This window comes from Ailuropoda melanoleuca, chromosome 17, assembly GCF_002007445.2.
Source record: "Ailuropoda melanoleuca isolate Jingjing chromosome 17, ASM200744v2, whole genome shotgun sequence".
NCBI classification, from domain to species: Eukaryota; Metazoa; Chordata; class Mammalia; order Carnivora; family Ursidae; genus Ailuropoda; species Ailuropoda melanoleuca.
The window spans coordinates 1547686-1561153 of record NC_048234.1 but is presented as its reverse complement, the minus strand read 5'-3'; the positions used below and the strand labels follow the sequence as shown (position 1 = coordinate 1561153).

The 13468-nt window shown below is 59.0% G+C and overlaps 1 long non-coding RNA gene across 1 annotated transcript; it reads left to right on the top strand.

Moving 5' to 3' along the window:
• Window positions 1–7485: 7485 nt before the first annotated feature.
• Window positions 7486–11935, top strand: LOC117797023. Its single transcript, XR_004621839.1, has 3 exons — window positions 7486–7619; window positions 10015–10160; window positions 10364–11935. It is a non-coding gene; the product is annotated as an uncharacterized LOC117797023 (long non-coding RNA).
• Window positions 11936–13468: the final 1533 nt, after the last annotated feature.

Sequence of the window (13468 nt, the reverse complement as noted above, 5' to 3'; positions counted from 1 at the left end):
CCAGACCCCAAGACCGAGTCGGAGTGCGGTCAGAACCGCACCAGTGCTTCCCACGCCCTAGCTTAAGTGTCCGTCACGTGCGCTGTAGCCGCTTCACGCGCCTCCCCTCTCTCATTTCAGATCGTGAGATGGGGACTGAGCACGCCGAGGTAATCCCCAAGGAAGAAGTTTCCGAAGAAGCCGAGGCACGTGTGGCAAGGCCAGAGGAACCTCCCAGGGTGGTGTGTCAGGGCCGGGAGTTCGGAGGCGCCCGGGCAGAGGGCGCGGCGGAGAGGCCGGCGAGAGCGTCCGTGGACGAGAGCGCGGAGCAGGTATCTCCTTGCGGGCGAGGCCTCGCACCGGGGCTGACTGTCCGTAAGAGGTCACCGGCAGCCGACAAGCCCGGGGAGAGCGGCGGGAGCGCGCGCGTCTGCAGGCCCGGCCCGCACCCGCTCACGCCTCCGGCCGGCCCCCCAGCTGCGNGAGGTCACCGGCAGCCGACAAGCCCGGGGAGAGTCCGCGCCTGCGCCGCCCCCCGCCGCGGCCCCGTGGAGCCCTCAGAATCCCACGGAGCCCGGAGAAGCCCCGTGGGAGAAAAGCCGCACACGTGCAAGGAGTGCGGCAAGGCCTTCAATCAGAACTCGCACCTGATCCAGCATCTGCGCGTCCACAGCGGGGAGAAGCCCTTCGAGTGCAAGGAGTGCGGGAAGACATTTGGGACCAACTCCAGCCTGCGGAGACACCTGAGGATCCACGCCGGGGAGAAGCCCTTCGCCTGCAGCGAGTGCGGCAAGGCCTTCATCCAGAGCTCCCACCTCATCCACCACCACAGGATTCACACCGGGGAGCGGCCCTACAAGTGCGAGGAGTGCGGCAAGGCCTTCAGCCAGAACTCGGCGCTCATCCTGCACCAGCGCATCCACACCGGGGAGAAGCCGTACGAGTGCAACGAGTGCGGGAAGACCTTCCGGGTCAGCTCGCAGCTCATTCAGCACCAGCGCATCCACACGGAGGAGCGCTACCACGAGTGCGGCGAGTGCGGCAAGGCCTTCAAGCACAGCTCGGGCCTCATCCGGCACCAGAAGATCCACACCGGGGAGAAGCCCTATCTGTGCAACGAGTGCGGGAAGGGCTTCGGCCAGAGCTCGGAGCTGATCCGCCACCAGCGCATCCACACGGGCGACAAGCCCTACGAGTGCAACGAGTGCGGGAAGACCTTCGGCCAGAACTCGGAGATCATCAGACACATCCGCATTCACACCGGCGAGAAGCCCTACGTGTGCAAGGAGTGCGGCAAGGCCTTCCGGGGGAACTCGGAGCTTCTGAGGCACGAGAGGATTCACACCGGTGAGAAGCCCTACGAGTGCTTCGAGTGCGGCAAGGCTTTCCGGCGGACCTCCCACCTCACGGTGCACCAGAGGATTCACACCGGAGAGAAGCCTCACCAGTGCAATGAGTGTGCAAGAACCTTCTGGGACAGCGCGGGGCTGCTTCTCCACCGGAAGATCCACGCCGGCGAGAAGCCGTACGCGTGCCAGGAGTGCGAGAAAACCTTCGGCCAGCACTCCCAGCTGGTCCTGCACCAGCGGATCCACACCGGCGAGAAGCCGTACGCGTGCCAGGAGTGCGAGAAAACCTTTAGCAGGAGCTCCCACCTGCTCCGGCACCAGAGCATCCACTGCGCGGAGTGACGGCCCGGGACGAGGGGCTCCCGTCCGACCTGCGGCGCCCAGGCCCACAGACCCCCCGAGCGGACAGGCCTCCCCCTCCCGCCGACTTTCAGTGCCCGGTTGAAAAGGATAAGACGGTTTTATGAACCGTGCGTGGAGAAGTTTCGGGATACTGAGTTAAATCATAAAAGCTGTTTTGGGCCTTAATGTTTCCCCTGTCCCCTTTCGCACTCCCTCCCCGCTCCCCCCGAGTGGATCCCATCACTTTCGGGGTCTGCACCAGCCACGCAGCCGACATTGTGACTTTGCAGGAACCGTGGCGGCTCCGGTCCCGCCACCTGCGAAGGGTGACAGCGCCGACTCATGGAAAGTTTTTGTCTGCTGCGTTAGAAAGTCGAGGCGGAGAGCACACACCTCGTCCTCCGGCCCACAGCGTCGCACTGGGGTCCTTGAACAGGCTTCTCTTCACTTCGACATCTCGCAGACATGCTACCGGCTTTCCTTAGACGGTCGCTGAAGCCGGGAAGCTTGGGGACTCCCCTCCCTCTCCCCTCCCGCGAGGCCTCCTCATTCCGCCGCAGAGGGTGCAGGACAGAGGAGACGACAGGCCACTTCCAGGATGGCGAGCGAGGCCCTGAGCGTCCTGAGGGGCGGGGGGGGGGGAGGCCCGGCCGCCCAGCACAGCAGGAGCAGCCCGTGGGCAGCTGTGCCCCGCGTGGGGGCCGCACGGACCACCACCATGCCGGGTCGTGTGTCAGGAGCTAGCAGAGGGACTGTGCGGCCTCCCTGTCACCAGCCACCCGGTCCCTGCGCTGGGCCGGTTCACCTGCCGGACCTGGGTCCTGGCCCGCACCCCGGAGCCCTCCACTGTGGCCCCTGCTCTCGGTTGCCCGCAGCCCGGCAGCTCCTGCGTTCTCCTGCGTCGAGTCTCCTCCGAGGAGACGCGTCCTCGGGTGTCCATGGGTCTAAGTGCGTGAGGCTTGGGGGGCAGCGGGCAGTGCGGACGGGCTCCAGCAGACTGGCGCTACTCCTTACACCCCACCCTGGACGGCTCTCACTGTGAGACGGCGGACATGAACTCCGTGAACTCCAGGGCCCAGCAGCCCCGCAGCTCTGGACTGTGTAAATCTGATGAGACACATCCTCAGTGGTCTGTTGTGTCAGCTCTGTGACACGATTACCAAACTCTAGTGTTTCCCGAGTGTTGGTGGTGCCAGGCACAGTGCCAGGTGCTTTCCATGTGTGTTTTCACAGCATCTCTGATGCGGGTCCCCTGCAAGTGGCTGGAGTGGGGTACCACATACGTACCATAAAATCCACCTGTCTTCTGTGTTCGTTGAATGATTTTTTTTTTTAAAGATTTTTTATTTATTTATTTGACAGAGAGAGAGACAGCCAGCGAGAGAGGGAACACAAGCAGGGGGAGTGGGAGAGGAAGAAGCAGGCTTCCAGTGGAGCAGGGAGTCCGATGTGGGGCTCGATCCCAGGACCCTGGGATCACGCCCTGAGCCGAAGGCAGACACTTAACGACTGAGCCACCCAGGCGCCCCCTTTGAATGATTTTTAATTCACAGAGTTGTGCACCCATCAGCCAATGGGGTGGCTGTGGGTGCTCCTGCCCCGATGTCGAAGGTCGGGGGTCGGGGGCATTAGGTCACTCGTCCGTGCTCCTGAGCCCCGTGCTGTGCTGCGGACAGGCAGACTCGCGGCTGCCGTGTGTGAAACCCTGTGCACATTGATGTTTTTACTACATGGATTTGAATATCACAGATTTAAATCACATCCTTGGAAACATAACCACTCACAGCCAAAACCCAGGGTTTACTCTGAACCCCAGCGTGCTCCCCCAGGTTCAGACCCTTCGCTTGAGAAAAGGGCCGTATGAGTGAACAGCAGGCCACACGGCCCCCCATCCAACGTCCCTCCTCTGGTCTGGTGGTCGGGCCCCGAGCGGGAGGGATTCTCCAACTTCCCTCCATCCTTACGGGGATGCCAGGCGCAGCGTGCTCTCTTACTGCTCAAGTTCCAGCCGGAAAATGCTCCCCGGCTGTGTCTGTCACGGGTAACCTGGATGGCACCCGTCCCTCCACCTCTTGGTCCTGTGTTCACGTGTTTGATGTCCACGCTCACCCCTGGCCAGCCCCGACAGAGAGCTCAGCCCCTGTTTAAGCTCATCCCCGAGAGTCCACTCCCACAGACGCGTCCGTGGGCTGGGCCGGGTGGAGAAGGGCGCTCGCGTTGCACATCCCCAGACGTCCCTTGATGGCCAAGCCTCCGCTGGTTTTTCCCTCCCGCCCCATCCCCCACCCTCAGCAACACCCAGCCTCCCGCCGGCCCCTCCCAGCGCCATCAGCAGCCCAGTCCCTGGGCCCCGAGAAGGCAGCACAGTGACCCACTTCGTTGCATATTCGTAAGGGGGGAGGTCTCTTCTCATCCCAAGAAGACTCCGTGTTTCCCAGGAGGAATTCTGGTGAGCGAGTCTCTCCACCGTGACCCACACACTGCACACAGCCCGTTACCTCGCTCCCTGTCCTCGTCCGCCTCGCACCCACTTACCGCGGGGAGACTCGGACCTTCCCCTTCTGTCGGCCGTCCCTCCCCTCCCCTCCGCGGACTTGGGAGTCAAAATCTGCCCGTACTTGTGGGTGACAGTCACGGTTCGTGCATGTAGGGGTCCATCGAGGAATAGAAACACGAGTTGTCTTAGGGTTAGAGCGATGAAGACCAGGCCTCGCAATCTCAGAGACCTCCCTCAATGCCCAGAAACCGCCCTGGAGAACTTCTGCCGTTCTGTACGCTCTCCTCCTCGCCGTTTCACTGGTGTCCCGGCTCGTTGGTAGATAGAGTGTGTCCTGACAGGTCTACTCACTTGACACCTTCCCGACGTTTATTGTCGCGGGGTACATGGCTCATGGGACCTCCTAGGCCAGTGTCACCCCCGTCCCGTGAGGGGCACCCTCCCCCCGGGCACAGCCGTCCACTCTGTCCTCGCCCCTGCTTGCTCGCTGAGATCCTTTGTCGTTCACAGCTGGGCCCGCGTTTCCGAGTTTGTTCATCTGTACCATATACGACGTAGGTATACACTGGTTTCTTACGATTAACAAGGTAATATTCTGGATCATTTTTTAAAAATCCCCTTCCCGTTGAGGTTTCAGGGCTGGTGTTTGTAGTTGTTACTGCCGTCTGAAAGTCATTGTGCGTTCTCCTAGGTAACTCCTAGGAGAGGAGTGCCTGAGTGAGGTCAGGGATCTTTGAGACTTAGGCAGGCTGTGCCTACCAGGAATGTGCACGTGACCTCAGGGAACTCATGTGCCACCTGAAACCCATCCTCGGACCCCCCTGGAGTCCTTCACCTCGCTCCTGGAAATGACCCTCCTCACGGTGCCCCTGAGAGTGGGGGGAGCCGGGGCCTCTGGTGATGACCCCAGGGAGGAGACCCAGGAGCGCCGGGGGGCGCACAGTCACCCAGCACTTCCTGAGCACCTGAGAACACGTTAGCACCGGTGTGCTGACCCTGGAGGACCCCGGGGGCCCCCGGGATGGAGGGGCCAGTCTAAGCGCTAGGAGACTGGTGGGGACTTGAGCAAGCCAATGGCCGGCAGCACCCTCAAAAGGTGCCCAGAGCTCTGAGATTGGAGGAGGTCTGGGGTGGCCGGTGGGCAGGTGAAGCCCCTCCACGAACCCCAGACGGGGCTCAGTCCCTTCCTAGGCCCCTCCCGCGTTCTCGTGTCCAGCCTCCTCTGCGGCGGGACAGAACGCTCATGTGTCCTTGTTTGTAACACACTTTGCAGGCAGTGTGGACCGGACTGGACCCTGGAAACCAGCACGTCTCCAAAAAGCCACCCTTCTGTGCCTGGCCGCCACCTTGCCTCTGGGACCACGAGGTAGGAGCCCCACCCGAGCAAGGCCCCGGCCCTTGGGGGTCCCGGACCTCTGGGGGCGCCGTGTTGTTGGGGAGCAGTGGGGTCGGGGTGCCGGGCACACAGCTGACTCACGTCCAGAGGCTCAGGTGTCCGTGTTCCGCATCGCGGGGTGGGCGTCATTCCGCCATTGCACAGGTGTTCCCGACTGCCGTCCAGGCCCCTTCGGACAGTTATCCAGTAATGAACTGTTAGATCCCGTCTTAGCTGCGGTGGAAACCGATAGACTCAGGTGGGGAAGGCAGGGCTGGCTTGAGGAGGAAGGCGCTGTGGTCCAGGCTGCGGGGCGGGGAAGGCTGGTGTGGAGGAGGGTGGGCCCGCGTGGGGATTGACTGTCTGAGGCCTTTTGCACAGAAGGAGGTGGCTTATGCATCCGAATGGGTGGGGTCTGGCCGGCTCCTGGGCACATGACCCCGGAGATCACCAGGAAGGGGGCAGGGTGCGTCTACACCCTTGACCTGCTGGTGTTGTGGGGCGCTCTGTAAACCAGACTTGGGGGCACAGGAGGGGGCTTTAGGCGAGGAGGCGTATGACCCACAGCCCACTCCACTGACTCCTGCGTTGGGGAGCCCCCGGGCTTGTGGGTGCGAGGAAGACCTTGGCGGTCTTGAGCGTGGAGATGCTACACGTGGGCAGTGGTCACGCCGGGCAGTAGCCCGGGACACTTGGCACCGGACAGGCCCCTTGAATGTCCGTGCGGGGGAACCTCTGGTCTCACACCTTCCGCGTCACGGATCCGCCGTGCACAGCCACCCGGGGCTGGACACTCTCGTTCTGACCTAGAGCCCTTCCTCCCTCCTCTTCCTCCCCGGGGTCCGTGGGCCCACACACCGTCTGTGTCAGCTCCTGTGTCGTGCTCCTCACGGATGGGCCGACGCTTGCTGAAGGGAGCAGAGAAGAGAGCGCACCGCGTCAGCCCGGGGCTGCGAGTGAAGAGCTGAGCGGTTCCCACAAACTAGAGGCCACGAGGGTGAGCTGGACACGTCCGCTCCCAGGAGCTGAAGGGAGTGCCGTGATGCCTTTGCTGCCCTTCATCTCTCTGTGCAGATCCTTGATCCCCCAAAGCAGGCCGGTGGCGTGAGCATTCTGTGTCACCCCTGGCATCCGTTTATGTGACGGGGGACAGGGAAAAGGTTGCCATGCGAACTGAAGGCTTTCCGGGGCTGTGGCAGCTGATCCGTGACACCGTTTACGCAAGTACGAGTGGCCCCGGGTGCCCAGACCTGTCGCACTCAGCACCGGGAGAAAGAGAAAGAACAGGTCAGATCAGATCTCACCTGTGCCCGTCCTCAGAGTCTCTCTTTCATCCTAGCCTTTGCTGCTTGATGTCTCTCCTTCCTGTTTTTACCCGTTATTTCCGTCTTCACGGACACGCCGTTCCTCCATGAGAGCCGGTCTCCGACGTGTCTGCGGGGACGCTGTGCTCTCGTCAGTGCAGCTTCCTCGCCATCGTGGGCCTGTGCTGTCCTCGCTGCATCCACCTGCTCGGGGTGACCCTCAAAACCAGCTCTGAGACGGCTGGTTCTGAACGAGAATGTGCCACAAGACGAACCACGTCCGTCCTCTGGACGCGGGCGTGGGCTCCCACCCGAGACAAGGCGCGTCCGTCCTCTGGACGCGGGCGTGGGCTCCCACCCGAGACAAGGCGCATCCATCCTCTGGACGCGGGCGTGGGCTCCCACCCGAGACAAAGCACATCTGTCCTCTGGACGCGGGCGTGGGCTCCCACCCGAGACAAGGCGCATCCGTCCTCTGGACGCGGGCATGGGCTCCCACCCCCGCTCCTTCCCTCTTGTTCTCACCACGCGGGCTCAGGCGCTCTGGGAATGCAAGTGAGTCGAGGGAAGAGGAGCCGTTGGTCCTCAGAGTGGACAGACAGCCAGGGCGGCCAGTCTGTGCAGACGCCCAGCGCGCCCGCGGCCTCTTGAGAATTCAGCGTGGTCTGCGTTACCTCGGTCACTCCTGCCGCGTCTGTGTCCTCATCCGGAAAGCGGGGACAGTGTCTGCAGATACGGAGTATATAACCGTGCGCCTGAGAGCCCGTCGCCTGGTATGTGGTAGGCGCCCCATAAATGCAGTTTCGTTTTCTCCTTTGCCCATTCTCCTCCTCTTCTGACTTACCGCACGTCCAGGGTGCTTTCTCCCCAGCTCTGGAGCTCGAGGAGCACAGACCGCACCTTTGCCTCTGTACGGATCCTCGTTGGCTATGTTATCTTCAAGCGCATTATTCCTTCTGTGTTAGAGCTGCTGCGCGCCCTTGCGAGCGGACCTGGGGTCTCACGACCCTTGGCACACTGTGGCTCTGTCCAGTCTCCCCAGCGGGTTTCCCGGGAAGCGGCCGAAGGCCATGCGTTCCGAGGTCTGTCACGGAAGGTTCTTCCCTTACAATCCCACGGTGAAGGTGCTCGGTCTGCAGACTTCCTGAAAAGCCAGCACTTCCTTCTACTTACAAACTTTAGTCCTCATTTCTAAAATGAAATCCCACGTCGTGGCCGGTTATGCCAGCCCCTGAGTTTGCTACTGGTTTCAGCCAGTCTGATTTTGGTAGGGTGTTGGCGTATTTTCCTTTGTGCGTCTTCGACCTGCCCTGTTTCCTTAAAGTATTTTTCTGTTTTCCTTTTTTTCCCCTGGGACTTTAACCGCACATATATTCAGGACATTGGCGTTGCCCCACGGCTCACAGATGTGCTGTTCATTTTTTTTTTTTTTTTAGGTATTTTGGTAGTCTCTATCCCCATTTTCCATCTCAGACATTGTAATTTTAATTCTAGAATTCAGTTTATGTCTTTTTAAAAAAGATTTTATTTATTTGAGAGAACGAGCACAAGCAGGGGAAGGGGCAGAGGGAGAGGAAGAAGCAGGCTCCCCGCTGAACAGGGAGCCCGGCGTGGGGCTCGATCCCCGGACCCTGGGATCATGACCCGGGCCGAAGGCAGACCATTAATGACTGAGCCACCCAGGCACCGCTAAAGATTTTGTTTTTAAGTAATCTCTGTACCCAGCGTGGGGCTTGAATCCATGACCCCGAGGTCAAGAGTTGCCTGCTCCCCCGACTGAGCCAGCCGGTGCTCCAGGTTATGTCTTTCTGCGTCTCTCTCTACATACTTTTGTTTTCCTTTCCCTTCTGGGGCATGCCTATGGAGCCTAATAGCTGTGTTTAGTGTCCCGTTTAATAGTGATCATCGCCCTTTCTGCGTCTGTTTCTATTGATAATTTCTCTGTTGTTACAGGTCATGCTTTCCTGTTTCTTTGTCTGCCTTGAATTTTTGACTGCATCCCAGACATTGTAAATTTTATGTTGTTGGTGTTGGATGGTGTTTTGTTTTTTTTTCTTCTAATTCCTTTCAGTATTTTTGAGCTTTGTACTGGGATGCAAGTTACTTGGAAACAGTGATTCTCTCGAGGCTCAATTTCCCACTTGGTTGGGTGGGACCGAGCAGCCTCGAGGCCTGGGGCTCCTGTGGCCAGTCCCCGCAGCGAGACCCTTCTGCGGCTCTGTGGGGCGTGTGCCCATGGCAAGGGTCTCCGCTCCAGCCGTTCCCCGAGCTGTGTGAGCTCCAGGAACACGGCCCGTGCCTCCCACAGGCTCTGTCCCTGGCTCCAGCATGCGTGTGCGAGGACCGGGAGCAGCTGGCTCCCTCCTCTGCGACCCTCAGCTCCGTCCCTTCAGCCGGGCCGATCCTGGGACTTCCCTCACCTGTCCCTCTTGTCTCGGGGCTCTGTGCCCGGCATCCCTGAAGCTCTGGCTGCATTCGTGGCACACGTATGGCTTCTCTCCAGTGTGGACTCTGTGGTGGGTGACCAGGTCCGAGCTCTGGTTGAAGGCCTTGCTGCATTCGTGGCACGCGAATGGCTTCCCGCCGCTGTGGGACCTCTGGTGCAGGAGCAGGTTGGCGGTCCCGCGGAAGGCCTTGCCGCACTCCTGACATTCGTAGGGGTTCTCGCCGCTGTGTGTCCACCGGTGCCTGGACAGGTTGGAGCTCTGGTTGAAGTCTGCCACACTCGCGACACGTGTAAGGTTTCTTTCCGGTGTGAATTCTCTGATGAATAATGAGATTTGAACTCTGGTTGAAGTCCTTCCCACATTCATCACACATGTAGGGTTTCTTCCCCGTGTGAATTCTCTGGTGGATGATCAGGTTTGAGCTCCAGTTGAATGTTTTTGCACATTCCTTACATTGATAAGTTTTCTTCATATTACCAGTTTTCTGGCGTTGGGTGACTTCTGCCTTCTGCTGGAAGCTCTCGTCACAGACCTCCATGTTTGTGGGATCTTTCTCCTGCAGAAATTGTTCTTTCTTGCCCATTACATCCGTGGTGTCTCTCTCCTGCAATGGCTTTCTCGGCAATGAGATTCAGTTCCGTGGTAGCTCTCCCCTGGGCAGGGGGGAGCCCCCCTGCATCCTCTGAGGGGCTCACCCAATACCTCAGTGACCCGTCCGCAGGGTCACCAATTTCAACCAACCCACGGTCCTGGAGGATCGGTCTCTGGCCTCGTTCGGATCCAACCCTTGCTGAATCTTTGTCTCCGGGAATGTCCATCTTTGACTTCTGGCCCATTCTGGTGTTCCTGGTCTCCGGACCTGAAATGGTAAGTAGACCATGATAGCATTCCTAAAATACAAACATCACCTCTTCCCCACACTGAGAAGTCTAAGAGGGAGGAACAGAGAGCTGAGAAGAGGACTGTGTCCCGGCTGGGGCTGAGAGTCAGACCTTTTTAGAGGCTGTGGCCAGCACCGGAACAACCCCGCTCGTGCTCACTCTCTAATAAATAGATACAATTTTTAAAAGCAAAAACGAATGAGGTGGCACACCAGCACTGGGAAGAGAACGCCCTTCCTTTTCCTTTCCCTACGGCCTTGCACTGTCCCTCCGCCGTTCACGGACAAAATCGAAACCTCGTGCCAGCTGGCGAGGGAGAAACGGCGCAGATCCAGTAACACAAGCAGGACAGAGGAGGGCGGAGGAGGAGGTGAGAGCCAGTCCTTCCAGAACACCAGGGCGGGGGCCGCGGGGCAAACCCAGAACTGTGCACCCCCCCCCATGAGGCAGGACGCCCTTCAGCACAGACCGGAAGCACCTGGCCACAGGCGTCAGAGCCGCTGGGAACCCTTGATCTTCTGATCCCACGGATCCTTTAAAGACTCTCCTTTTTTGTTTCACCCCAAACCCAGAGAGCTGAGAGTGTGCGGACGCCCCGCCCCCGATGGGATCACCCCTGCCTCCTCCAGCGTCTCCTTCCCACAGAGCTTCCTCGGAGCACAGGCCCGGCGCCTAGCATCCTCCCTGACTCGCTCATGGCCACACCCCGCAGCATCCTGAATTCCCAAAAAAGCAGCTTCCGCTCAGGAACCACCCCCGAGAGAGCGGCAGACACTCTATACCTTCCCTCCTCTCCTTAGAGCTCCGCTACGTCACGCGTCACCCTGGCTCTCAGCAGCCAGTCCTGTCCTTGTTGTAGAAAGGTGTGAGACCCCGGGCTGAAACCCCGCACCACCCTGTCTGAGGGACTCCTCACCTTCGCTGTATTTCTTCTCTCCCGCTCCCCAGGACTGATCTGCCCTCTGAGCCCTGCTGTGGGACACGCACTGCACTAGGTGGGAAATAATGAGGAATGCAGGATGACACCGAGGACAGAGTCCCTCTCCTTGAGGAGCCCGTGCTGGGCTGGGGGCTCAGGAAGGGTATGCATGGGGTGTCCTGGGACCCCGCAGGAAGAGCACATCCTTGAGGGGGGACAAGCAAGGACACTTCCGGAGGGACAGAGCTTCTAAGCTGACGCCTCAGAGATCACATGAGATAACCAGACTTTCTATGAGGCTCCCACACGTGCACGGGCGGGAGGTGAGAGGAGGAGCCACGGACGTCCGTGCGCGCACCATGCAGTGGAGCCCAGGGTGCGGGATGGCAGAAGGCAGAGCTGGGAAGTGCTGGTCACCTTGTGGAGGACCAAGAAGTTTGGGCTTTGTCCTGAAGGCCACAGGGAGCTTCTGAAGGGTCAACGCAGAAGAATGGCATAAGCAGATTTACGGTTTTAGAAGACTGTTCTGATCGTTTTCTGGAGGATGGAGGGTCAAGGCTGCGAGTGGGGACATCAGGCAGACAGCCACAGCAGTGACCTGCCTTGGAGCCAGTGAAGGCCTCAGTGAGCTCGGGACGGAGGGCATGGGGGCACTGAGTCCAAACGTCAGAGAAGCAAGACCTGGTGCTGTCCTAGATGGAGGGGCTGAGCGGAGAGGGCAGGCATTAAGGATGGCATCCATGTGTCTAACCTGGGCAACCGCCTGAACTGGGTAGCTGGAGGCAAAGATGGGGCGGGGGGAGGCAGTGGCGGAAGTAATTTCAGACATGTTGGAGATACCTGTGGGGCATCCAGGAGAAACGTCTGCGGAGCCGACGGGTCAGCAGGTCAGGAGCCCAGGAGGAACATCTGGAACGCAGACAAAGGCCTCAGAATCATCAGCACACAAGTAGGATCCAAAGCAGAAAAGCGTCACTAACTACGGCTTGGAGTCCTGAGCCGAGCACAGGGCGCGGGAGCGAGCAGAACCAAGTTAGAACCCCGGCGTCTTAACCTCAGCCATCCTCCCCTGGGATGGCCAACAGAAGGAACGGCACTTATCCCACAGTATCGTCATGCCGACGAAGCCCCCCACGGTGGACAGCCGCACACCACCACCTTGTAGCATCTCGAGAAATCCACGGGGCTGGGGGGCTCTGTTTTCGGGGTTGGAACAGGACCCTGAATATAGCAGGCACTGAATAAAAAACCTGCAGAATAAGTGAGCAGGTTACCCCTTGACCCCATAATTCCTGAAGTTCTTTTCTCCCTTGGCTTCCACAGTGGGTGATATTTCAACCGCTTTTGTACTATCTTTACCCATTTCTCTTTGTGTTACGTGCATTATGGAGGCTCAGACCCTAGTCCTGACTTTCTGTGACATCTCAGTGACCACACCTTCTCTGGCTCCCCTGATTCCCTTTGTCCGGGGTGAGTCATGATCTGGAACTCCCTATTCCTCACCCACATTTTCGTCTATACTCACTGTGCATCTCTAGTCCCCTGTCTTACTGGATTGTGAAGCAGATGGATAAAAATGAACTCATTTTACACTTATTCCCTTTCTTACTATCCATTTCTGGCAAGCGACCCGTTTTCATTGAACAAGTGTGTATTGTGATCCCACGGCATCCAGGCACCGTTCTGGACCCCGGGATGCCGTGGTGAACGAGACAAAGTCCCTGCCCTCGTGGGGCTGGCATTCCAGGGGCTTCTAGGCCAGAGACACAGTCGTTCATGCCACCTAAAATGTGTCCACACACCAGCACCATCAGCCTCTCCCAGGAGCTTGGTAGAAATGCCAGTTCTCAAGCAGCATCCCACACCTACTGAGTCAGACTGTGGGAGGGGCCCCGCCATCGGTACCTACCAAGCCCTCCAGGTGACTCAGGGGGCTGTGATTTCAACTTCGACTCCTCTCTTTTCATACCCAGGAACTCTGAAAACTCCTCCTTTGGCCCCCTCCAACCCCATCTGAGTCCAGAACCTTCTTGCCTCATATTTGGATTGCTTGGAAAATCTCTCATAAACCTGTTTCCTGGCTCCGACTGGTAAAGCTAACGCTATTGGACGAAGTATTTTTCTCAAATCCTGCTCTCCCTGACAACAATGATCAAAAACCTACCGTGCATTTTTATTTTTATTTTTTTTTAAGATTTTATTTATTCATGTGACAGAGAGACAGCGAGAGAGGGAACACAGCAGGGGAGAGGGAGAGGAAGGAGCAGGCTCCCAATGGAGGAGCCCGATGTGGGACTCGATCCTGGAACGCCGGGATCACGCCCTGAGCCGAAGGCAGATGCTTAACGACTGCGCTACCCAGGCGCCCCTACCGT